The sequence below is a fragment of the Mastomys coucha genome, unplaced genomic scaffold, assembly GCF_008632895.1.
Source record: "Mastomys coucha isolate ucsf_1 unplaced genomic scaffold, UCSF_Mcou_1 pScaffold21, whole genome shotgun sequence".
Lineage (NCBI taxonomy): Eukaryota > Metazoa > Chordata > Mammalia > Rodentia > Muridae > Mastomys > Mastomys coucha.
In genome coordinates this window covers 132,286,567-132,305,874 of record NW_022196904.1, presented here as the reverse complement: position 1 = coordinate 132,305,874, position 19,308 = coordinate 132,286,567, and the positions used below count along the sequence as shown (strand labels likewise).

The following is a 19,308-nucleotide window of genomic DNA, read 5'->3' as shown; positions in this document are numbered from 1 at the left end:
AAAAAAAAAAAAAAAGTGTATGCATTCATTTGATTCCAGCACTCAGGAGGCAGAGGCAGACAGGTTCTGTGAGTTCAAGGCCAGCCAGCATTGTCTACACAGAGAGTTTTAGAATAGTAAGACTTCATAGAGAGACCCTATCTCAAAAGTGATGTAAACTAATAGTGGTAGAGTTTTAGAGGTAGAAGGGAGCTTGCCCTTGCCTGGAGCTGGAGGAAGGTGGTGCTCTTATCACATCTTTGGGGTTTTGGCTACATACATCTGATTTCAGAGAACATGGACCCAATCTGCCATGGGGATGCTTTTATGGTAGATGAATTACGGTTGCATAAAAGATATTGTGTGTGTGTGTGTGTGTGTGTGTGTGTGTGTGTGTGTGTGTGTAGAACATAACTCAGTGGTCCTCCACAACAGATGGATGGTCAGTGAAAAGAGGAGTAGAAACAGGTATGTGCCTTGGGATTAACAGTCAAGCATACTTGAGTGCTGTAGTTGATCCTGCCATAGGGACCCAGCCCTTCTGTACTGTGCCTGATGCTTGGGGCTGATTGCCCCTGCATTCACCATTAGGCTCTCCTTCCTCTGAGAGGTCTGAATCCCAGTGTTCTAAATGGATGTTGTCTGTTTATGGCAATGTCCTAGTTAGCTTTAACTGTCGAGTCGGCACAGCCTAGAGTCACCTGAGAAAGATGTCTCAATTAAGGGATTTTCTAGATCATCAGATTGGTCTGAGGGCATGTTTGTGAGGGATTCTCTTGATTGTTAATTGATGGAGGAGGGCCTATCCCACTGTGGGCAATACCATTCCCTAAGCAGGTTGCCCTGGTGTGTATAAGCATAAGTCTGCAAACAAAGCAGGAAGCAACATTATTCATGGTTTCTGCCTCAATGATAGACTGTGACTTGGAAGTATAAGCCAAGTAAATAATTTCTTCCCCTAAGTTTGCCTGTTGATCATAATGTTTTATCATAACAACCAAAACCAAACTAGAACAGGGAGTCCTTTGTCATTTCTGGTCATCACATTTAACAAACCAAGAGAGCTCTGGGGTGAGAGGGAGTGGACAGGAAATAAGAGGACCTGTCAGCAAGTTAGAGAATTTGGGAGGTGCCAAAGAGGATAAAGAAAAAGTAACCACTACCCATCAGTGGTTAACTGAGTGGCTAAGCAGAGACATAACGGAGGTGAAGCCTATGTCTGACACTTAGTCAGCATGTGGACAAAAACCCCAAACCAGACAACATAGGAAGTGAGAGAGAGTAAAGGCTAGAGAGTCTGAGCCTGGCCCTAGGGACCCGGAGGGTCAAGCTCTATACTTTCAAATGTTCTCTCTGTGGAAGGGGAACCAGCAGGGAGTTGGGGAAACCCACAAGGGCAGTAATACAGGTCTAGGAAGAGCCACCACAGTGACTGGCATATGGACAGAGATAATCAAAAGGTCACCAGGAAGGGAGGCCTTCCTGCTTCGGGGACAATAAACATCCCGAACTTCTGAGGTTTTTCAAAAGACTCAAGTCTTCAGAGTCAAGGAAGAAAAGGGAGCTCAAAGCAGTGCTGTGTATGGGAGGCTGTGAGTACCAAGGGCTTCAGAGCTTGCCTGTGGCTTGCAGTTGTCTATGGAATGGTTGGCAGTGAGGTGCTGGCCTGGTACTGGGAGGCCTAGACTTGCTATGCCCAGGAGAGTACCTTAGCATCTTCTGGAATCCTTGTGATGTCAGATCTATTCAACTCTCTGGGAGCTTGTGGAGGTCACATGTGAGCCAGGATGAGTCTTTCCAGGATGTGGAGGGACCCAACCCCCCTTTAGTCCAGCTGTTGGAGGAAGAGAGCAACAATAATTCTAGATACCTTGGGGGTGGAGTAGACACTGCAGCTGTGGGGAAAAAAAGGCCTGACTGGCCTCTGGAGAACAGTGACCCTGACTATAACTGGCAGGACATTGCAGCTGCCCCTACTGTAGGACCCTTGCCCCTTGGATGGTGCAGTCCCAAGGTTGGCCAAGTGCACACAGTTCTCTGGGTCAGAGAGGACTGATTAGAACTTTATATTATTTCCACCTCAGGACTCCTGGCAGGCAGTGGAATCCGGAAATCTGGGCCAAGCCAGAAAGAGGGGGCCCTGCCCCTGGGGAGAGGGTCAGATAGTCCACTGTCTGGGCTGTGGGTGGATCTTCAGCCTACAAGGCTAATCCTGTCTTCATGGTCTCTGTGTCACTCTGTGCAAAGACCCCAGCTAATGTGCTGCCTGCTAATGTGAGGCCAGGGCTGCCTTCAACATCTACCCAGGAGTGCTTGCTCAGCTCTGAGAGGGTGGCCTGTTAAGATCCATCCCCTGAGGAGTGAGGGGTTCTGGGGAGTGACCAGGGCTGACTGTGATGCTCTTGGTGCCTCCGTTCCTGTGGAATATAAACCTAGGGAGGTCCAGCAACCTCTGTCTGACTCCTACCTCTGTCCCATCACCATGGATTGGAGGGGCTAGAGGGGCTGAAGGGAACAGTCTGAAGAAATCATCTCTGCCCTCTGCAGTGACCAGGCTCACTCGGGTCTGATGCCCACCTAGCCAAGCCCCTTCTGGTCAGAGCTAGGCTGCACCAAATGCAGCCTTAGTCCCTCTTTCCTTAGAGTATATTCTTGAGAGCACAAAGGGCACATTGAGAACTCGGGACCTTTGCTTTGTCACAGGGACTCTTCCTCATCTATTTCTCTTACTGTTTAGACTCTACCAGGGACCGCCTGCTGTTGACAGCATTGCCTGCCAACTTCCATGTGACGAGGTCACACAGGGGAGGCTAACTTCTCTGAAGGGGAATCTGAAGTTCCCACAGAGAGGCTGCTAGATGAGACCTGAAGAAGTGCGCAGTGCTTAGGAAAAGAAGGTGTAGGTGGTCAAGTGGATCCTCTCCTCACCGCCAGCCTAGACCCTGATAGGTCAAGGGGGGGTGTTTACTGGGCCTGGGTGGGGAGACCACTGCTGGATGGAGTAGATTGTAGAGGGAAGACGGGTGGGTCTTCTCAACAGAGTACCTAAAGTTTGGATTGAAGGCAAGTCTTTCAAAGCAAGGAAGTAGCTGGGAATACTCAGGGGAGAGCCAGGAAGGGTGGATGTGGTGAGAGAAAGTTCTGGAATCTTTAACTGTTTCTGCTTCCTATTTCCTCAAGCATGAGCCAGCTTGTGTAAGGCTGTGGGAGAAGGAAGTGGGGAGGTGCTCATGAGCTAGTGAGTGACTGAGAGGATGGGGCTAGGCCTCAGGACTAATGGATGAGTGGCTGGGTTCAGGACGGAACATTACAGAAAGTGAGCAGCCATGAGTGCTGCCTGCTATTAATCCTTTGTAGTGGAACTGGGCTCTGCTCTCCAGATCAATACTGAGTAATTAAGAGAGGGAAATTATTAAATAAGACTCAGAGGTCCAAGCGTTTTGGCAGAGAAGAAAATCAGAAGACTCCACAAAGGACATGGCCACCCAGGATGGGGACTGAGGAGCTGTGATGAAGATGGGTCTGAGTGAAGCTGTTTGGAGTCCAGGTGGGCAAGAGGAGGCTGAGTGGGTTGAGAGGGGAGAGAGGGAAGGATGTGCAGGCTGAGAGGCCACTACAGAGGGTCCAGGGGCAGGGGATGAGCTCTAGGTAAGGGGTAGGATTGGGCTCCAGCAAGGAGTCTGCCCCTGACCTTATCCACCTCCTCTAGCCTGCCAGGAGTCTGGGAACGCTTGCTGTCCCAAGTTTAAGCCAAGACTCACTGTGCACAAGGCTGATCATAGTAAGGCCAGCCAGTGCTGTGGATCAGGACACATGCACTTGTGAATCACTGCTGAGTGGAGGTGCAGGGTACAGACACAACACCTGGTCGGGTAGACTAGTCTCTGTGTCTGTCTCTGACTCAGTGTCCAGACTGCACATGTACTGAGTGAGATAGGAAGAGCCCATGGTGTGGATGGAGCTACAGGCCTGCAAGTCACTGTGGCTCAGTATCTTCCAGAGAAACCTCAGCAGTGCTTTCTCAGCTATTTGGACAGCCCAACACTGGAGTTAGGTGGACCCCCTAAACTTCCAAGTCCACCCATGTCAACATGACTAGCAACATCTCCTTAAATCTCCCTTTATCTTCCAGTAAAGACTATAAGGCCATGGTTGTACACAACACGAGCTAACCATGTGGTGTATTCCAAATATCCCCTGAACCTTTCCCCAAAGGAGAATGTGTGGTTCTTGGTGATATTTGCTATCTGCCTGACATCCATGACTCAATGACACATGGGCCATGTGATTGAGGAATAAGCTTGGAGAGAAACATGAAGGAAACAGGGACTGTGTTCTCATATGTGACTATATACCCACAGATACCTTTTTTTTGTTTTGTTTTGTTTTGTTTGTTTGTTTTTTTGAAACAGGGTTTCTCTGTATAGCCCTGACTGCCCTGGAACTCACTCTGTAGTCCAGGCTGGTCTAACTCAGAAATCCGCCTGCCTCTGCCTCCCAAGTGCTGGGATTAAAGGCATGTGCCACCACTGCCCAGCCAGATACCTTTTTAAAGCAAAAATATTAATTTGCTGGGTGTGGGGTGCACAGTTTTAATCCCAGAACTCAGAAGGCAGAAGCAGGTGGATCTTTGTGAATTCCAGGCCAGCTGGGTCTACATAAAAAATTCTGGTCCAGCCAGAGATATACAGTAAAAAAACTGTCTGAGATTTTTTTAAAACTTCTTATTTTTTTGTGTATGGGTGTTTGCCTGCATATATATGTATACTATGTATGTGGTGTGTCTATGGAGGCCAGAAGAGGGTGTTGGACCCACTAGAACTGGAGTTATAGGCAATTGTGAGCAGCCATGCAAGTACTGTGAACCAACCCCCAGTACTTCTGCAAGAGCAGCCAGTGCTTTTTAACTGCTGAGCCATGGCTCCAGACACAATCTTAAAAGAGGAAGTCCTATGGCCACCGGAATCTTTCTCAGTCACATGCTCTTAGCTTGCAGCCAGAAATGCCTTTTTCTACCTCCCATTCTGCAGCCCATTTACCCTCGGCACCTCAGCTAGTCTTGGCTCTTACCTGACAGGTAACCCATACCTTTCCCTGGCCTGAGAGTCCTTATGGTAGCATTGACTTTAACCCCAGGGCCTGGTGACACTATGGGCATCCTAAGGGAGCCATGAACTGCAGATCTCTGCTAGTAGTCAGGGCCGGGTATTCCACCAACCCCTAACTCCTCCTCATCCTGAGAAGCTCAGATTGGCTGGGAGTAGAGGAGGAGTGTAGATTTCTTTACATCCAATTCAATGTAGTGTTTATTGCACCTCCTTGCAGAAGTGCTCCTCATTCTGTAACCAAGATTTCTAGGTCAGCAGAGCATAGCATTATGCAAACAGGAAGCAGAAATTTTGCTAGTGGATCCCTAGGGGTTGTGGGTAGTAGTTCCATTCCCATGCCCACCCCTTGATTCCTGGACCCACGATTCATGATTTTGGGGGAAACAGTGCTGGACGGTGAACACTGAGGCAGAGAACATTCAGGCTTCTGGAGAATCCTGCTTCGGCTCTATCAGCCACCCAGTTGGTGTTGTACCTTATCTTCGAGCCAGCTGCTTCAGAGTGACAGAGACGCAGATTTGAGTCACATGGATGTACCCTTGCGCCATGCTTTATTTGTTGGCAAGTCTGTTCCTTTCCTAGAGACAATGCAGTATCCCTGAGGTTGAAGTGTTTGAACGCAAACACAATGGTACAAAGATGGGCTTTGGGGAGGCGACTCGTTTAGGAGGGCAGAGTCCTAACAAATGGGATCCACGTTCTTATAGTGAGGGATGTGTCTACTCTTCCCTCCTTGCTAGGGTACAGCAAGGAGGTACCATCTAGGAGGAACAGGTCTTCCTCAGACAAGCTGATCTTCAACTTCTCATCCTTTAGAAGCCCAAGAGACAAATTTCTGTTGTTTTTGAGTAAGCAGTCTAGGGCTGGGGAGAAAGCTCAAATGGTAGTATTCGCTTTTAAAGCATGAAGTCTTGAATTCAATCCTCATAACCCCCATTTTTTTTTTTTTAAAAAAAGGCCTGGTATGCTGGTGTCTGCATATAATCCCCAGTGCTGAAGAAGCAGAAATGGATGTGGGCATGTCCCTGGGGCTCGCTGGCTAGCTGGATTAGCTGTAGTAGTTTGAAATGTCCTTTATAGGCACTGGTATTTGAACACTTTGTCCCCAGTTGGTGGTGCTCTTTGGGAGATTTAGAAGGTGCAGCCTTGCTGGAGGGGGCAGATAGGCTTTGAGGATTTATAGCCTTGCTCTGCTTCCAACTCACTCTGTCTTCATGTGCTTACAGTTAAGGATCTGACCTCTCCGAGGTTAAAGACGGGAGCTCTCCATGTCTTCTACTTGTTGCTATGCCTTCCTGCTATGATGGACTCTTATCCCTTTGGAACTGTAAGCCAAAATAAACCCTCTCTTCTGTGAGTTGCTTTTGGTCATAGTGTTTATCACAACAACAGAACGTGCACTGCAACAGCAGCTGAGCTGCATCTCAGTTCCTTGTTTGCATCTCTCTCCCAAATTTATTTGCTATTCATTTTCTTTTTTGTTTGTTTTTTCTAATTAATTAATTTATGTATTTATTTTACACTCCATATTTTAAACCACCCTCGCACCCTTGTACTGCTCCACATCCCATACCTCCTCGCCACACCCCTGTTTCCATGTGGATGTCCCCATCCCCCACCCCACCTGACCTCTAAACTCCCTGGGGCCTCCAGTCCCTTGAGGGTTAGGTACATCATCTCTGAATGAACACCGACCCAGCAGTCCTCTGTTGTATGTGTGTTGGTGGCCTCATATCAGCTGGTGTATGCTGCCTGGTTGGTGTTCTAGTATCTGAGAGATCTCTAGGGTCCAGGTTAACTGAGACTGCTGGTCCTCCTACAGAGTTGCCCTCTCAGCTTCTTTCAGTCTTTCCCTAATTCAACAACAGGGGTCAGCTGCTTCTGTCCATTGCTTGGGTTCAGCTATCTGCCTCTGCCTCTTTCAGCTGCTTGTTGGGTCTTCTGGAGTGCAGTCATGATAGGTCCCTTTTTGTGAGCGCTCCATAGCCTCAGTAATAGTGTCAAGCCTTGGGACCTCCCCTTGAGCTGAATCCCTCTTTGGGCCTGTCACTGGACCTTCTTTTCCTCAGGCTCCTCTCCATTTCCATCCCTGTAATTCTTTTAGACAGGAACAAATATGGGTTAGAGTTATGACTATGGGTTGCCTCCCTCATTTGATGCCTTGTCTTCCTGCTGGAGGTGGTCTCTATAAGTTCCCTTTCCCTACTGTCGGGCATTTCATCTAAGGTCCCTCTCTTTGAGTCCTGAGAGTCTCTCACCTTCCAGGTCTTTGGTTCATTCTGGAGGGTTCCCCCGCCAAACCTCCTGCCTCCTGAGGTTGCCTGTTTCCCATTCTTTCTGCTGGCCCTCAGGGCTTCAGTCCTTTTCCCTCACCCAATACCAGATCAGGTTCCCTTCTCTCTCCTCCACCCCTGTCCACTTTCCATCTTAGATCCCTCCCTCCCTCCCCACTTGTGATTGCTTTCTTTTCCCTTCCAAGTGGGACTGAGGCATCCTCACTTGAGCACTTCAGCTTGTTGACCTTTTTGAGTTCTGTTGACTGTGTCTTAGGTTTTCTGTACTTTTTGGGAGGGGAGAGGGGTGATATCCACTTATGATAGTATACATAAGCAAACCCAAAATTCTACCAAAGAACTCCAGCTGATAAACAACTTCAGCAAAGTGGCTGGATATAAAGTTAACTCAAATAAATCAGTAGCCTTTGTTTATACAAAGGATAAACAGGCTGAGAAAGAAATTAGGGAAACAACTCCTTTCACAATAGCTACAAATACTATAAAATATCTTGGGGTAACTCTAACCAAACAAGTGAAAGATGTGTATGACAATAAGTTCAAGTCTCTCAAGAAAGAAATAGAAGAAGATCTCAGAAAATGGAGAGATCTCCCATGCTCATGGATTATCATTCATTTTCTAATAAAGTTTATTTTTAGTTCCTAACTGTTCATCGAAACCACTAGACATAGTCTGAGAACTGCCTTATAATCCAGGTCTGGCTGTTTCTCTTCCCAAGCCAAAGGCATAGCCAAATTCACTGGCCAGGGCTTTGCCCACCGAGAGTGTCCCCTCCCCACTGTCCTGGAGTGTTGTTCAAAAAGGAGCAACAATGTAGCTGTCATTATGGGGTGTGCCTGTTCAACTCTGCTGTCTTACTTAGGATTGCAATTGCAATAGAACACCAAGACTAAAACAACCTGGGTAGAAAGAGGTTTATTTCATCTTGCATCTATTTCCATATTACAGCCCATCACTGAGAGGAATCAGGGCAGAAACTCAAACAGGGCAGGAACCTTGAGGCAAGAACTGAAGCAGAAGCCATGGAGGAGTGCTGCTCACTGGCTTGCTCATCCTTCTTTCTTATACCATCTAGGACCATCCACCCAAGAGTGGCACTGCCACCTGTGGGATGAATCCACTTACATCAACCATCAGTCAAGAGAATGATATATCACAGGCTTTTTTATGGGCCAGTCTGTTGGGGGTATTTTCTTAATTGATGTTCCCTCTTCCAAAATGACTCTAGCCTGTGTCAAGTTGACATAAAACTAGTTCATGATGGACAGCTCAGGATGCACAGTAACGTGAGACATGTCCCTGTGAATACCCAGTAGCAGTCAAGATCAGACTCTCATTAGGGAAGCGGTGTCTGCAAATAAGGGCAGGGCCTCACTCCACAATCTAGCAGGACAGTCTGCAGCTATTTCCTTGTGGGCTCAAGCCAAAGCCTCTGTCACTGCAATACCAGCGTAGAATCCTCATGGGAGAACCTCTAAACCTTTTGGGAAGCCTCGCCTGTTTTGTGTCCCACACAAATCTAGGGGCCATTAGCATAGCCTAGTAAATGCTCAAGCAACACACCTAAGTAAGGAATATGAATAGAGGCTGTGCAATGACTTATCTTCCCCTGGAAGAGATGTTTTGACATGCCAAGATAGCTTATGTTATAATTCGTTTGAATTGACTTCCCGTCCTGACACATTAGTGTTTTACAAAGAAATCGGTAGTTGATTCTTTGTGAATTTCACATCATTCACCCCAGTCCCACTCATCTCCCTGTTCCTTCATATCCACCCTCTGCTCTTGCAACCTCCCTGCAAAAAGTAAAGAAAATAAGATAGAATTTTTTTTTAAAAAAAGATCTTGCTGTGGAAGCTGTAGTGTGTCAGCGTGTCCCACAACGTACGCTTTTGTCTACACATCTTTTTCTTCCAAATATTCACTGCAGTGAGTCATTGGTCTAGTTCAAGGTTTCTGGCTTCTGCTACACTAATCAATACTGTGTTCTCATGGGAACTCCTCTTGGATCTCCTGTTGTTGCCCTGTGTCATGGAAATCCTGTAGCTTAGGATCTGCAGGATCGGCCCTTTCACATACTCTCGCAGATCAAAACCTTCCATGGGCTCATTCTATGTCGTACATCCTGTTTATTTTAATGCTTATCAGATGAGACATCTTTCAGAGAAACTTGGTGGTTAGCTGTTGTCTGCTTTAAATTCTTAGATTGTGTGTATGGGTTAGCTTAGGAGAGTTTGGATATATTGGGTCCTGAGGAGGGACTAGCTAGACTAGTCAGTGTTAGCAAGGGTCTGGGGTTTTCTGTTGGTAACTGGGCATAGGCTTGCTCAGGGCTCATTTGGAAATGAACTACCAGATTTTATTTCTCACAGGTGTTTCCAGAGCTGTCTAACCTGGGCAGGAGTGAGCACCTTCCAGCAGGTGACCTAATACTTTAGGTGGCCCAGTCTAAAGAAAAAGCAGTGTTGGCTGCCTGCCTTCCCTAGGTCTGGAGCCCGTGTGTCCGTCTGCTGCCACTGTCCTCTTCTGACGTCAGACTGAAGTTTCTTCAGCCTTCTCTAACAAGAACAAAACACCAGTGACTCTTCAGGAATTTTCCAGGCCTTCAGCACCACATTGAGACTGCTGAAGTGATCAGCTTTTTGGACTAAACAGCCTCTTTAGTCTTGTGTAAGTCAATCTAATAAATCCAACCTTTATAACGCACACTTCTTCTATTAGTTCTGCCTCTAAAGAACCCTATTTCACCCAGAGTGAGGTACCAGTAGCAGGTTCTAGAGAGGCAGAACTCTAAAGATGAATTTCTCTAGTGGGTTTGATGGTGTCTGACCTGACTCTCCGATTCATCTCCAATTCATCACTACTATGATAGTGTAGAGACAGCATTACCAATCCATCTTATGTGTTCAAGAACTGTACAGTGAGTTCACACATACACACGCATACATACTCACAAGCATATAAATAAATAAGCAAATTAAATAAATAAATGTATCTTAAAAATTAAAATAAAAGGAAAGAGGATGGCCCTTCCTTCCAAGAATGGATGTGGAAAAGGCTAGAAGCTCTGATGGCACTGAGTCAGAACAGTCATGAGCCTCTGTGGGTCATGTACTTGTTCCACATTTGGAGCATAAAGGGCAGGAGCTTTACTCAGGTGTGCTCTGTCCCTGGTATGTGTCCCTTGTTACGTTTCCAGTCTTCCGTTAGCATTGGTCTCTTCTATATGTTAATCTTCATCCTCCTTTCCCCCAACATGCTATGCTAATGGACATCAGAGACTAAATGGTGTCCATAAATGATCCAACTCGGGTAGTTCAGTGGTGTGTTTGTCCCCAAAAGTATAGTAGATGGGTGGGAGAGCTCACTAAACAGAGCAAATGAAATATTACCTTGTGAGACTGGAGGGCCAGCTCAGTGTTTAAGAGCAATGGCTGCTCTTCTAGAGGGCCCAGGATTCAATTCCCCCTACCCACATAGCAGTTCACAACAGTCTAAAATGGCTATAGTACTACTGGTTCCAGTGTCCTCTTTTGACTTCTGCAGGCACCAGGCATGCAAGTGGTGCACAGATGTGCATGCAGGGATAACATCCATACACATAAGATAAATACAAAGATTTTAAAAGTTTACTTTGAATTGTAGCAACAGAGAATCTCAGTTCCTCAACCAGTTCCCACACAAGTCAGCTTATAGACACAGAACTCCCTGACAACGGTGTCACACTTCCAAAAAGTTTTATGATGGGTGGTAGTGATACAAACCTTTAAATCCCAGCACCCAGAAGCAGAGGCAGGTGGATCTCTATATGAGTTCAAAGCCAGCCTGGTCTACAGAGTTTTAGAACAGCCAGGGCTACACAAAGAAACCTTTTCTCAAAAGCCAACCAACCAAACAAACAAAAGTTTTACAGTCAATCAAGCGAATCGGTCTTTTCCCAAAAGAACTCATGAGGTTTGATTAGGGTAACTGTACATCCAGGAAAAGGAAAAACAAAACAAAACAAACAAAACAAAAAACAGAATTTGTATGGCTTACTAGACACTGGCTCTGAATTGACCCTGATTCTTGGGGACCACCTAGAGAGCATTGTGGCCCTCCAGTTAAGTAGGAGGTTAGAGAAGTCAGGTGATTAATGGGGTTTCCACTGACGTCTGACTCATAGTGGGTCCATTGGGCCCAGGAACTCACCCCAGTCCAAGAGTGTATCACTGGGACACATATACTTAGAGGTTGGCAGAATCCCAACATTGGTTGTCAGTTGTGTAGAATGAGAGCTATCATGGTCTGAAAGGCCCAAAGGAAGCCATTAGTTGCCTCTACTAAGGAAAATAGTGAACCAGAAAAGAAAATCCCCTGGAGGGATTATAGAAATTAGTGCCACCTCTAAGGCTTTGCAAGATGCTGGGGATGGAGTGGGGTGGGAAAATGGCTCAGGGGCTAATGGAACTTAGCTGCTCCAGCATAGGACTCAGGTTTGAATCACAGCACCTACTTGGTGGCTTATGGGTATCCATAATTCCACTTTTAGGAGATCTCATACCCCCTTCTGTCCTCCAAGGGCACTCACTACACACCTGTGGTTCATAGACACACTTGTAGGCAAAACACCATACACATTTTTTTTTTTAAATGAGAGGTACTAGAGAGATGACATGGAAGTTAAGAGCACTCTTCTAGAGGACCCTAGTTCAATTCCCAGCAGCCATATTACAGCTCACAACTGTCTGTAACTCCAGTTCCAGGAGATCTAATGCCCTTTCCACGTGGGTACCAGGCACACATGTGGCGCACAGTCAGACATGCAGGCAAAACACTATAAACAATGTGATACGATACATAAATAAATCTGAAAAAATTAGAAAGATGCAAGGGTGTTGGTTACACCTACATGTCCCTTTAATTCTCCCTTCTAGCCTGTGCAGAAGACAGCTGGATCATGGTGAATGACAGTTGACTATGGCAAACTTCATCAAGTCGTGACTGCAACTACAGATACAGTGTCCTCATTTGAGCGGATTAATATATCTCCGGGCACCTGCTATGCAGCTATTGGTCTGGCAAGTTCTTTTTTCTTGAAACCTGTCTACATGGACGGCCAGAAACAATTTGCTTTCAGCTGGCAAGGCTAGCAGTATACCTTTACCTCAAGGGTATATTAACTCTCGAGCCCTGTGTCATAGTTTAGTTTGCAGGGAACCTGATATACAAGGTATATCACACTGGCCCATTACATCGATGACATATTGATAGGACTAGGGAAATGGCAGGCACTTTGGACGTGTTAGTAAAGCATTTTGGACTTTGGTGGCAGAAAGGTCCGTACTTGGGTGTGTTACTCCATCCCTATACACCAAATAAACTCAGAAAGCTGCTAGTTTTGAGTGGGGCCCAGCTGCTGTGCCATTGGCTCTGTCACTTGGATCATATGATGCAGCCCTCTTGATGGTGACTTAAGGTGGCATTGGCAGATAGGGATGCTGTTGGGAGTCTTTGGCAGGTCCTTATAGGTGAATCACAGTGGAGACTCGTGGGATACTGGAGCGGACCCTATGATCATCTATAGACAACCATCTTCCCTTTGAGGGATAACTCTTGGCTTGATATTCGGCCTTAGTGGAAACTTAACATTTAACAATTGGGATGTCAAGGTCTGTATTTATGTCATAGTCTCTCAGCCCTAAATGGGATGTCCTTAATCGCCACCACACAAGGCTAGGGTTATATGCAGAAGAGGTGACTGAAGGATTTTTAAGATCCAGAGGTGGTAGAAACAGAGTTTTCCAGACAGAAGATGGAGTCACATATGGACTCAAAGACACTGTGTGACAGCACACACAAGATCCACACAGGTTTGAACTAGACATTATCCCAGCACTGAGAAGGGGGAAGTACACCAAAGTGTCATACCTAACCTAGAAGCTATTAACAATTGATAGGGCTGAAAAAGAGAAAATTAGTCTTCTCCCACGGAGTGTCACCATATCAGCCACACTCCAGGGGAAGCCCCATGCCCAGGAGTGGTTGGCCAACACAAATCAGACTCTAGATGTTTTTGTTGTGGCGGTTTTTGTGGTTGTTTATTTGGCTGGTTGCTGTATCATTGGTGAGCTGGATGTGAATGAGCTGAACCTTGCCCTGAAGAAGCAGCTGTAGTACTGAGTGAGAACCAAGAGACAGTGTTGAAGGAAGGGCACAAGAGCACTGAGCAGAGATTGCATGGACTAGGGAGCTGTGAGAGGCCCAGCCAAGGGCTTCTTTGAGAAGATGAAAAGTCTAGCAAAACAGATCACAAAACCCGCAGACAGCACTGGAGAAGGACAAGGGGACAGAGTGATGCCAGGTTGAATAGAACTAGCGGTTTCTTCAGACTGACTCGAAATAAGCAGCTGCCCACAGCTAGCAACTGCAGTCTCGACATTTGTCCCAAAGAAATGAAACTCCGTATCCACTCAGATGCACACATGGAGAGTCAGGCTCTCCTCTCACTCCCTCTTTGCACCATCTCTGCCAACCAGAGGCTTACCCTATAGCCCAGATTTCCCTTGGACCTAGTATGTAGTCATGTTGGTCTTCAATTCATAGGAACTCTTCTGCCTCAGCCTCATGGGCGCTAGGATTGTATGTATGAGCCCATAACATCTATGTTTTGTTGACAATGCCGTACATGACTATTGTATCTACATCATTTTTACTTCTCCAGCTCCAGCTCCTCCCGCACCCTATCCCAGTCCTCCTCAAATTCATGACCTCTTTTTTAATGGTTATTGTTTTATATGTATGTGCATAAGTATACATATATTTTAAGTAAACAAAATAATATCTTCCTCTATTACCTTTAAAAAACAGTCTCTTTTTTTTCATGATAACCCCATGTGTAATAGGTGAAAATGTGCCTTAAAAGATTAATGGCTAGGTAAATTGGGTACAGCCGCTATCCCAGAACTTTGTGGGTAGAGGCAAGAGGATCAGTTCAAAGTCATCCTCAACTACAGAAGGAGTTCAAGGCCAGCCTGGGCTATAGAAGACCCTGTGTCAGTCCTTTCCAAAGGATGATGGAGAATGTAGAGATGAGGAGCAGATCAGTGGTTATGTATGGGAGGTAGGAGCTGTGGCTTTATTTGGGAAACATCAGGGATAAACACATTTGTATGTGTGTGCACACACACATACATGCACATATACACATATACATATATACATACACACACAGCACACACATACATGCATACACACATAGCACACACACATACACACATTCATGCATACACAGCATATACATATACACATCCATAGATACACACACAACACACAGACATACCCATATACATGCGCACACACACAGCATACTCATCTACATACCCATGGATACACACACAGAACACATACACACGTACACATACACACATACATGCACACACACAGCATACACATATATATGAACACCCATATACATCTATGCATACACATATATACACATCTATGCATATACACAGCACACACATACACATATACATACATAATACATGCACACATGTACACATATACATACATATATGCACACACAGCAACAAACATGCATGCATACACAGTACACACACATATACACATCCATGTACACATAACACACATATGCACATATACATACACGCACACACATACACCCATGAGTGCAGGTGAATCTGCTGAAGTCTGAGTCATCTATATGCATTAAACAAGTGCTGATTCTTCTTGCTATCATGGTATTTATGCAAGATGTCTGCTTGGAATAATGAACCAAGACTTCCTGTGTACTTCTTGGGAATCTATAATTGTCTCAAAATATGGTGTTCAAGCCAGATTTCAGGCCATGAAAGTTGATGATATCAACCAAATCAAAATATTGCTAGAAAAAATGTAAATGGAAAAGTTGACTCAAAATAGATAAAATGAGGCTCAGTGGTTAAGAGCACTTGCAGCTCTTACATAATACATGCACACATGTACACATATACATACGTATATGCACACACAGCAACATACATACACACATACATGTCTACACAGTACCTGAGTTCAGTTCCCAGCACCCAGGTAGGGCATCTCACAACTACCATAACTACAGCTCTGGGGGATCTAATGCCTAGGGCCACCTCTGGAGAGGGGCAGGCTGTGAGATTTATAAGCTGCTGCTTCCTGTGTTGTCCCTGCGTCCTGGTCCATGAAGATAGAGCAAGTAGCTGCTACTTGCCCACTGCGGTGGAGCCAGTGTGACACCTTCCCTGACACCACTCATCCACCATCTTAACAGACTCTGCCATCTTAATCAACGAACCAGAACAAACCCTTCTTTTCTTCTTGCTTTTTCTCAAGCACATAGTCACGACACTAAGAGAAATAGCTAACAGAGGTGAAAAGAAGAATAAACATTCACACAGGAAAGGGAAATGTGTAGCTGACCCCTGGTGACTTCAGCAGAAACCTTGTGCCTGGGCTTGAGCTCTGAGGAGCATGGAGTCTCATCAGGGGAGTCCCCACTCTCACCCTGTGACAGGAAACAGAAAGAAGAGAATACTGGGGAGAGCACCCAGGAAGCAGCTGCTGAGCAAGCCTCCTGCAACAGGGCAGTGTTGAGGGGACAGGTTTTGAGGGTGGGTGAGAAAAGAAACGGAAGTAGATGTTAGACAGAGGAGGCGTGTTCACGGTGCAGCTTGGTTGGGTCTAGGCTTGAGAAAATCAGCAGCGAGAGCCATCTGGGGACATGGGAAAACTGAATTTGGGTTATGTTTTCAATGTGACTAGAGAGTTATTATGAACATAGCAGATGTGACAGTGATGGATTGCAGCTCCATGGGAGTACGCCCTCCATATTTGGAGGTGACTGCTGAATTTGCTAAACTAACATGTGTGTTTACAATTTACTTTAATTCTAAATGCTTAGTTACCATTACATTTAGGAACACAGACGTACATAGAGAGAAAGAGTGAGACAGAGAGACAGACAGAGAGACAGAGACAGAGACAGAAAGACAAAGACAGACACAGGCAGAGAGACACAGACAAACACAGACACACATACAGACACACACATGCACATACATACATACATACATACATACATACATACATACACAGAGAAACACACACATACTTTCTTGAAGGGCTTGGCACCTGTCACAGTGAGCTGGCAAATTCAGCCTCTGCATATTAGGCCAGCAGACTGGAAACTCAAGTGGGGTTGTCACGACTCAATCTGACACCAAATTGCTTCTCTGGGAAGTGAAAGTGTCTGTTCTTCAGGCTTCCACATACTGGACAAGACTCTATGGGGATCACCTGATGTCCCAGTTTAATTTCTATTGGTGTGACAAATGCTATAACCCAAACCATAACTAGGGAACAAAAGATTTATTCCACTTTACAGCTTCTAAGTCCATCATAGAGGGAAGCCAGGGAAGAAACTGCAGGCAGGAACTGAAGAAGAGGCCGTAGTGGAACAGTGTTTACTGGCTTGCTCCTCATGGCTTGGACAGCCTGCTTTCTTATACAACCCTGGACCACCTGCTCAAGAATGGTGCCACTCACAGTGGCCTGGCCCCTCTTAAATCAATCATTAATCAAGAAAATGGCCCACAGAAATCGCCTACAGGCCTATCTGATGGCAGGTCCTTTCCTTGTGACTCTAGTTTGTGTTGATGAAGCCTAACCAGCACACTTGCTTAGTTAGTCTTCACTAGGATGAAACATGCTCACAGCAAGCAGGGTTTTGAACCCACAACTGGGCAACATGTCCAGGGCCACTAGTTACTTTTCTCTGTGTGTTGTGACCAATAACTGACAAACATCAATTTAAAGGAAGAAGGATTTGTTGTGGCTCACAGTTCAGAGAATGCAACATGTACCTTGACAGAGAGCTCCTTGATCCATGGTGCTGGCTAGACACCAGAGAGATGGGAACCCCCACTCAGCTGGCTTTCTCCCTTTTACTTTTTGTTTAGTTTGGACGCACAGCCTATAGGATGGTGTGACCGCATTCAGGGTGTCTCTTCTCTTATTAATAACACCAGAAACACCAAAGGTACTTCATTAATGCCCCCAAGTGCTTTATTTTTAGTTTATATTCATTTATTTTTGTGTGTATGCCATGAAGAGAGTAGAAGAAGCCACCTATGGTGGCTCATTCCTTTAATCCCACCAATCAGGAGGCAGAGGTAAAGGGACCTCTGTGAGTTCTAGGACTGCTAGGGCTATGTGGTAACACACGCACACGCACGCGCACACACACGCGCGCACACACACACACACACGCACGCGCACACACACGCACACACACATACACACATATACACACACGCACGCATGCACACACACGCACACACACACACACACGCACACACACACATACACACATACACACACGCACGCACACACGCACACGCACACACGCACGCATGCATGCACGCACATACACGCACACACATACACACACACGCATGCACACACATGCACGCACGCATGCACGCACACGCACACATGCATGCACGCACACACATGCATGCACACACACACACACGTGTTGGGGTCACAGATCAGGAGGTTATACTTACCCTGTTTATGAGCAGCCCTGTGATCTTTATGGAGATACGCTAGCATCCCCCATGAACCAGCAAGACAAGACACATTATCCCACCCATCAGTTGACAGGAAGCACAGCAGCTGGTTTGTGAAATGGAAACAGACATGGTCAAACTTAGTTAACCAGCAGAGAAATGGGAAATCAAACCCAGAAAGCAGTACCAACTTACACCAATGACGGACATACACAAGTTCTAAATGTGTAAGTAAGAGCACATATCAACCAGGGCATCCACATGTGGCCGATGAGTTTTCAATCTGTAACCAACACTTGGAAAACAAATTGGCAGCTTCCTTTGGGGTGCACAGGAAGTGACCCAGACTCCTCCTCCACCACCTGAAGGAGGCTGCTGTCTTAGATTTATGAGATGCCCCGGAGGACTTTCCAGTTGTCTTGATGTAAAGCCACTGGCTCCCTTTTATCCTTAACAAATGATTTCTGCCCTGTGCCCTATATGCCTTCATGTCTTGCTTTTCTCTGGCCAAGCTATTTTTTGTTTTTCCAGATCATTGTATCCTGGGATCCTTTGCTCCTGAGCCTGTTAATCTGATAGAAAGTACTTATTGAAACTGTTCTTGATTCATGTCTGTTGCAGTGACTAATGCCTTGACAAACAAAACAAAACAAAACAAAACAAAAAAAACATTTGGCTAAAAATTCCAAGTCGCCGTCTATCATTTCGGGGGGAAAGTCAATGCAGGAACTTAAGCAGGTGGTTATATCACATTCATAGTCAAGAACACAAGGAAATAAACTCATGCAGGCCTCCTTGGTTGGTAGCCCTCAACTAGCTTTGTCTCTCTTCTTATTTATAGTTCAGGACCACCTGCCTGGGAAATGGTGCCACCTGCCTGCAGTGGCCTGGGTCTTCCCACATCAATAGACAACCAAGACAATTCCTCACAGACATGTTGCTGGCCTACCTGAACTAGATAATTCCTCACTAAAACCCTTTCCAACATACTTCAAGTCGATGATTCGAAGTGACTAGCATAGGGTTTCGAGATGGCTTAGTAGCTAGACTGCTCTTTGAGAGAACCAGAGTTTGATTCCTAGCACCTACGTTATATGGCTTAAACACACTTGCAACTCCACTTTCAGAAGATCTAACTCCCTTTCCTGGTCTCTGTGGGGTCCCACATAGATATGCACGGACACAGTCACAGACACAGACACACACACACACAGACACACACACACACACACACACACACACACTGGTGTTCAAATGCCTGAGTCTAAGGGATGCATCTCTCATTCTAACCACCAAACCAACCAGTCCAAATACCTATGCCACATCCTGAATGATGT

At 45.9% G+C, this 19,308-nt stretch overlaps 1 long non-coding RNA gene across 1 annotated transcript in view; it reads left to right on the top strand.

Annotated features, from left to right (window-relative positions):
- LOC116103254 overlaps positions 1 to 14,214 on the top strand; it is a 14,999-nt gene extending 785 nt beyond the window's left edge. Inside the window, exons 2-3 of the long non-coding RNA XR_004123442.1 lie at positions 9,755 to 10,052; positions 12,299 to 14,214. This is a non-coding gene — a long non-coding RNA (uncharacterized LOC116103254). The remainder of the gene's footprint in view (positions 1 to 9,754; positions 10,053 to 12,298) is intronic.
- Positions 14,215 to 19,308: the final 5,094 nt, after the last annotated feature.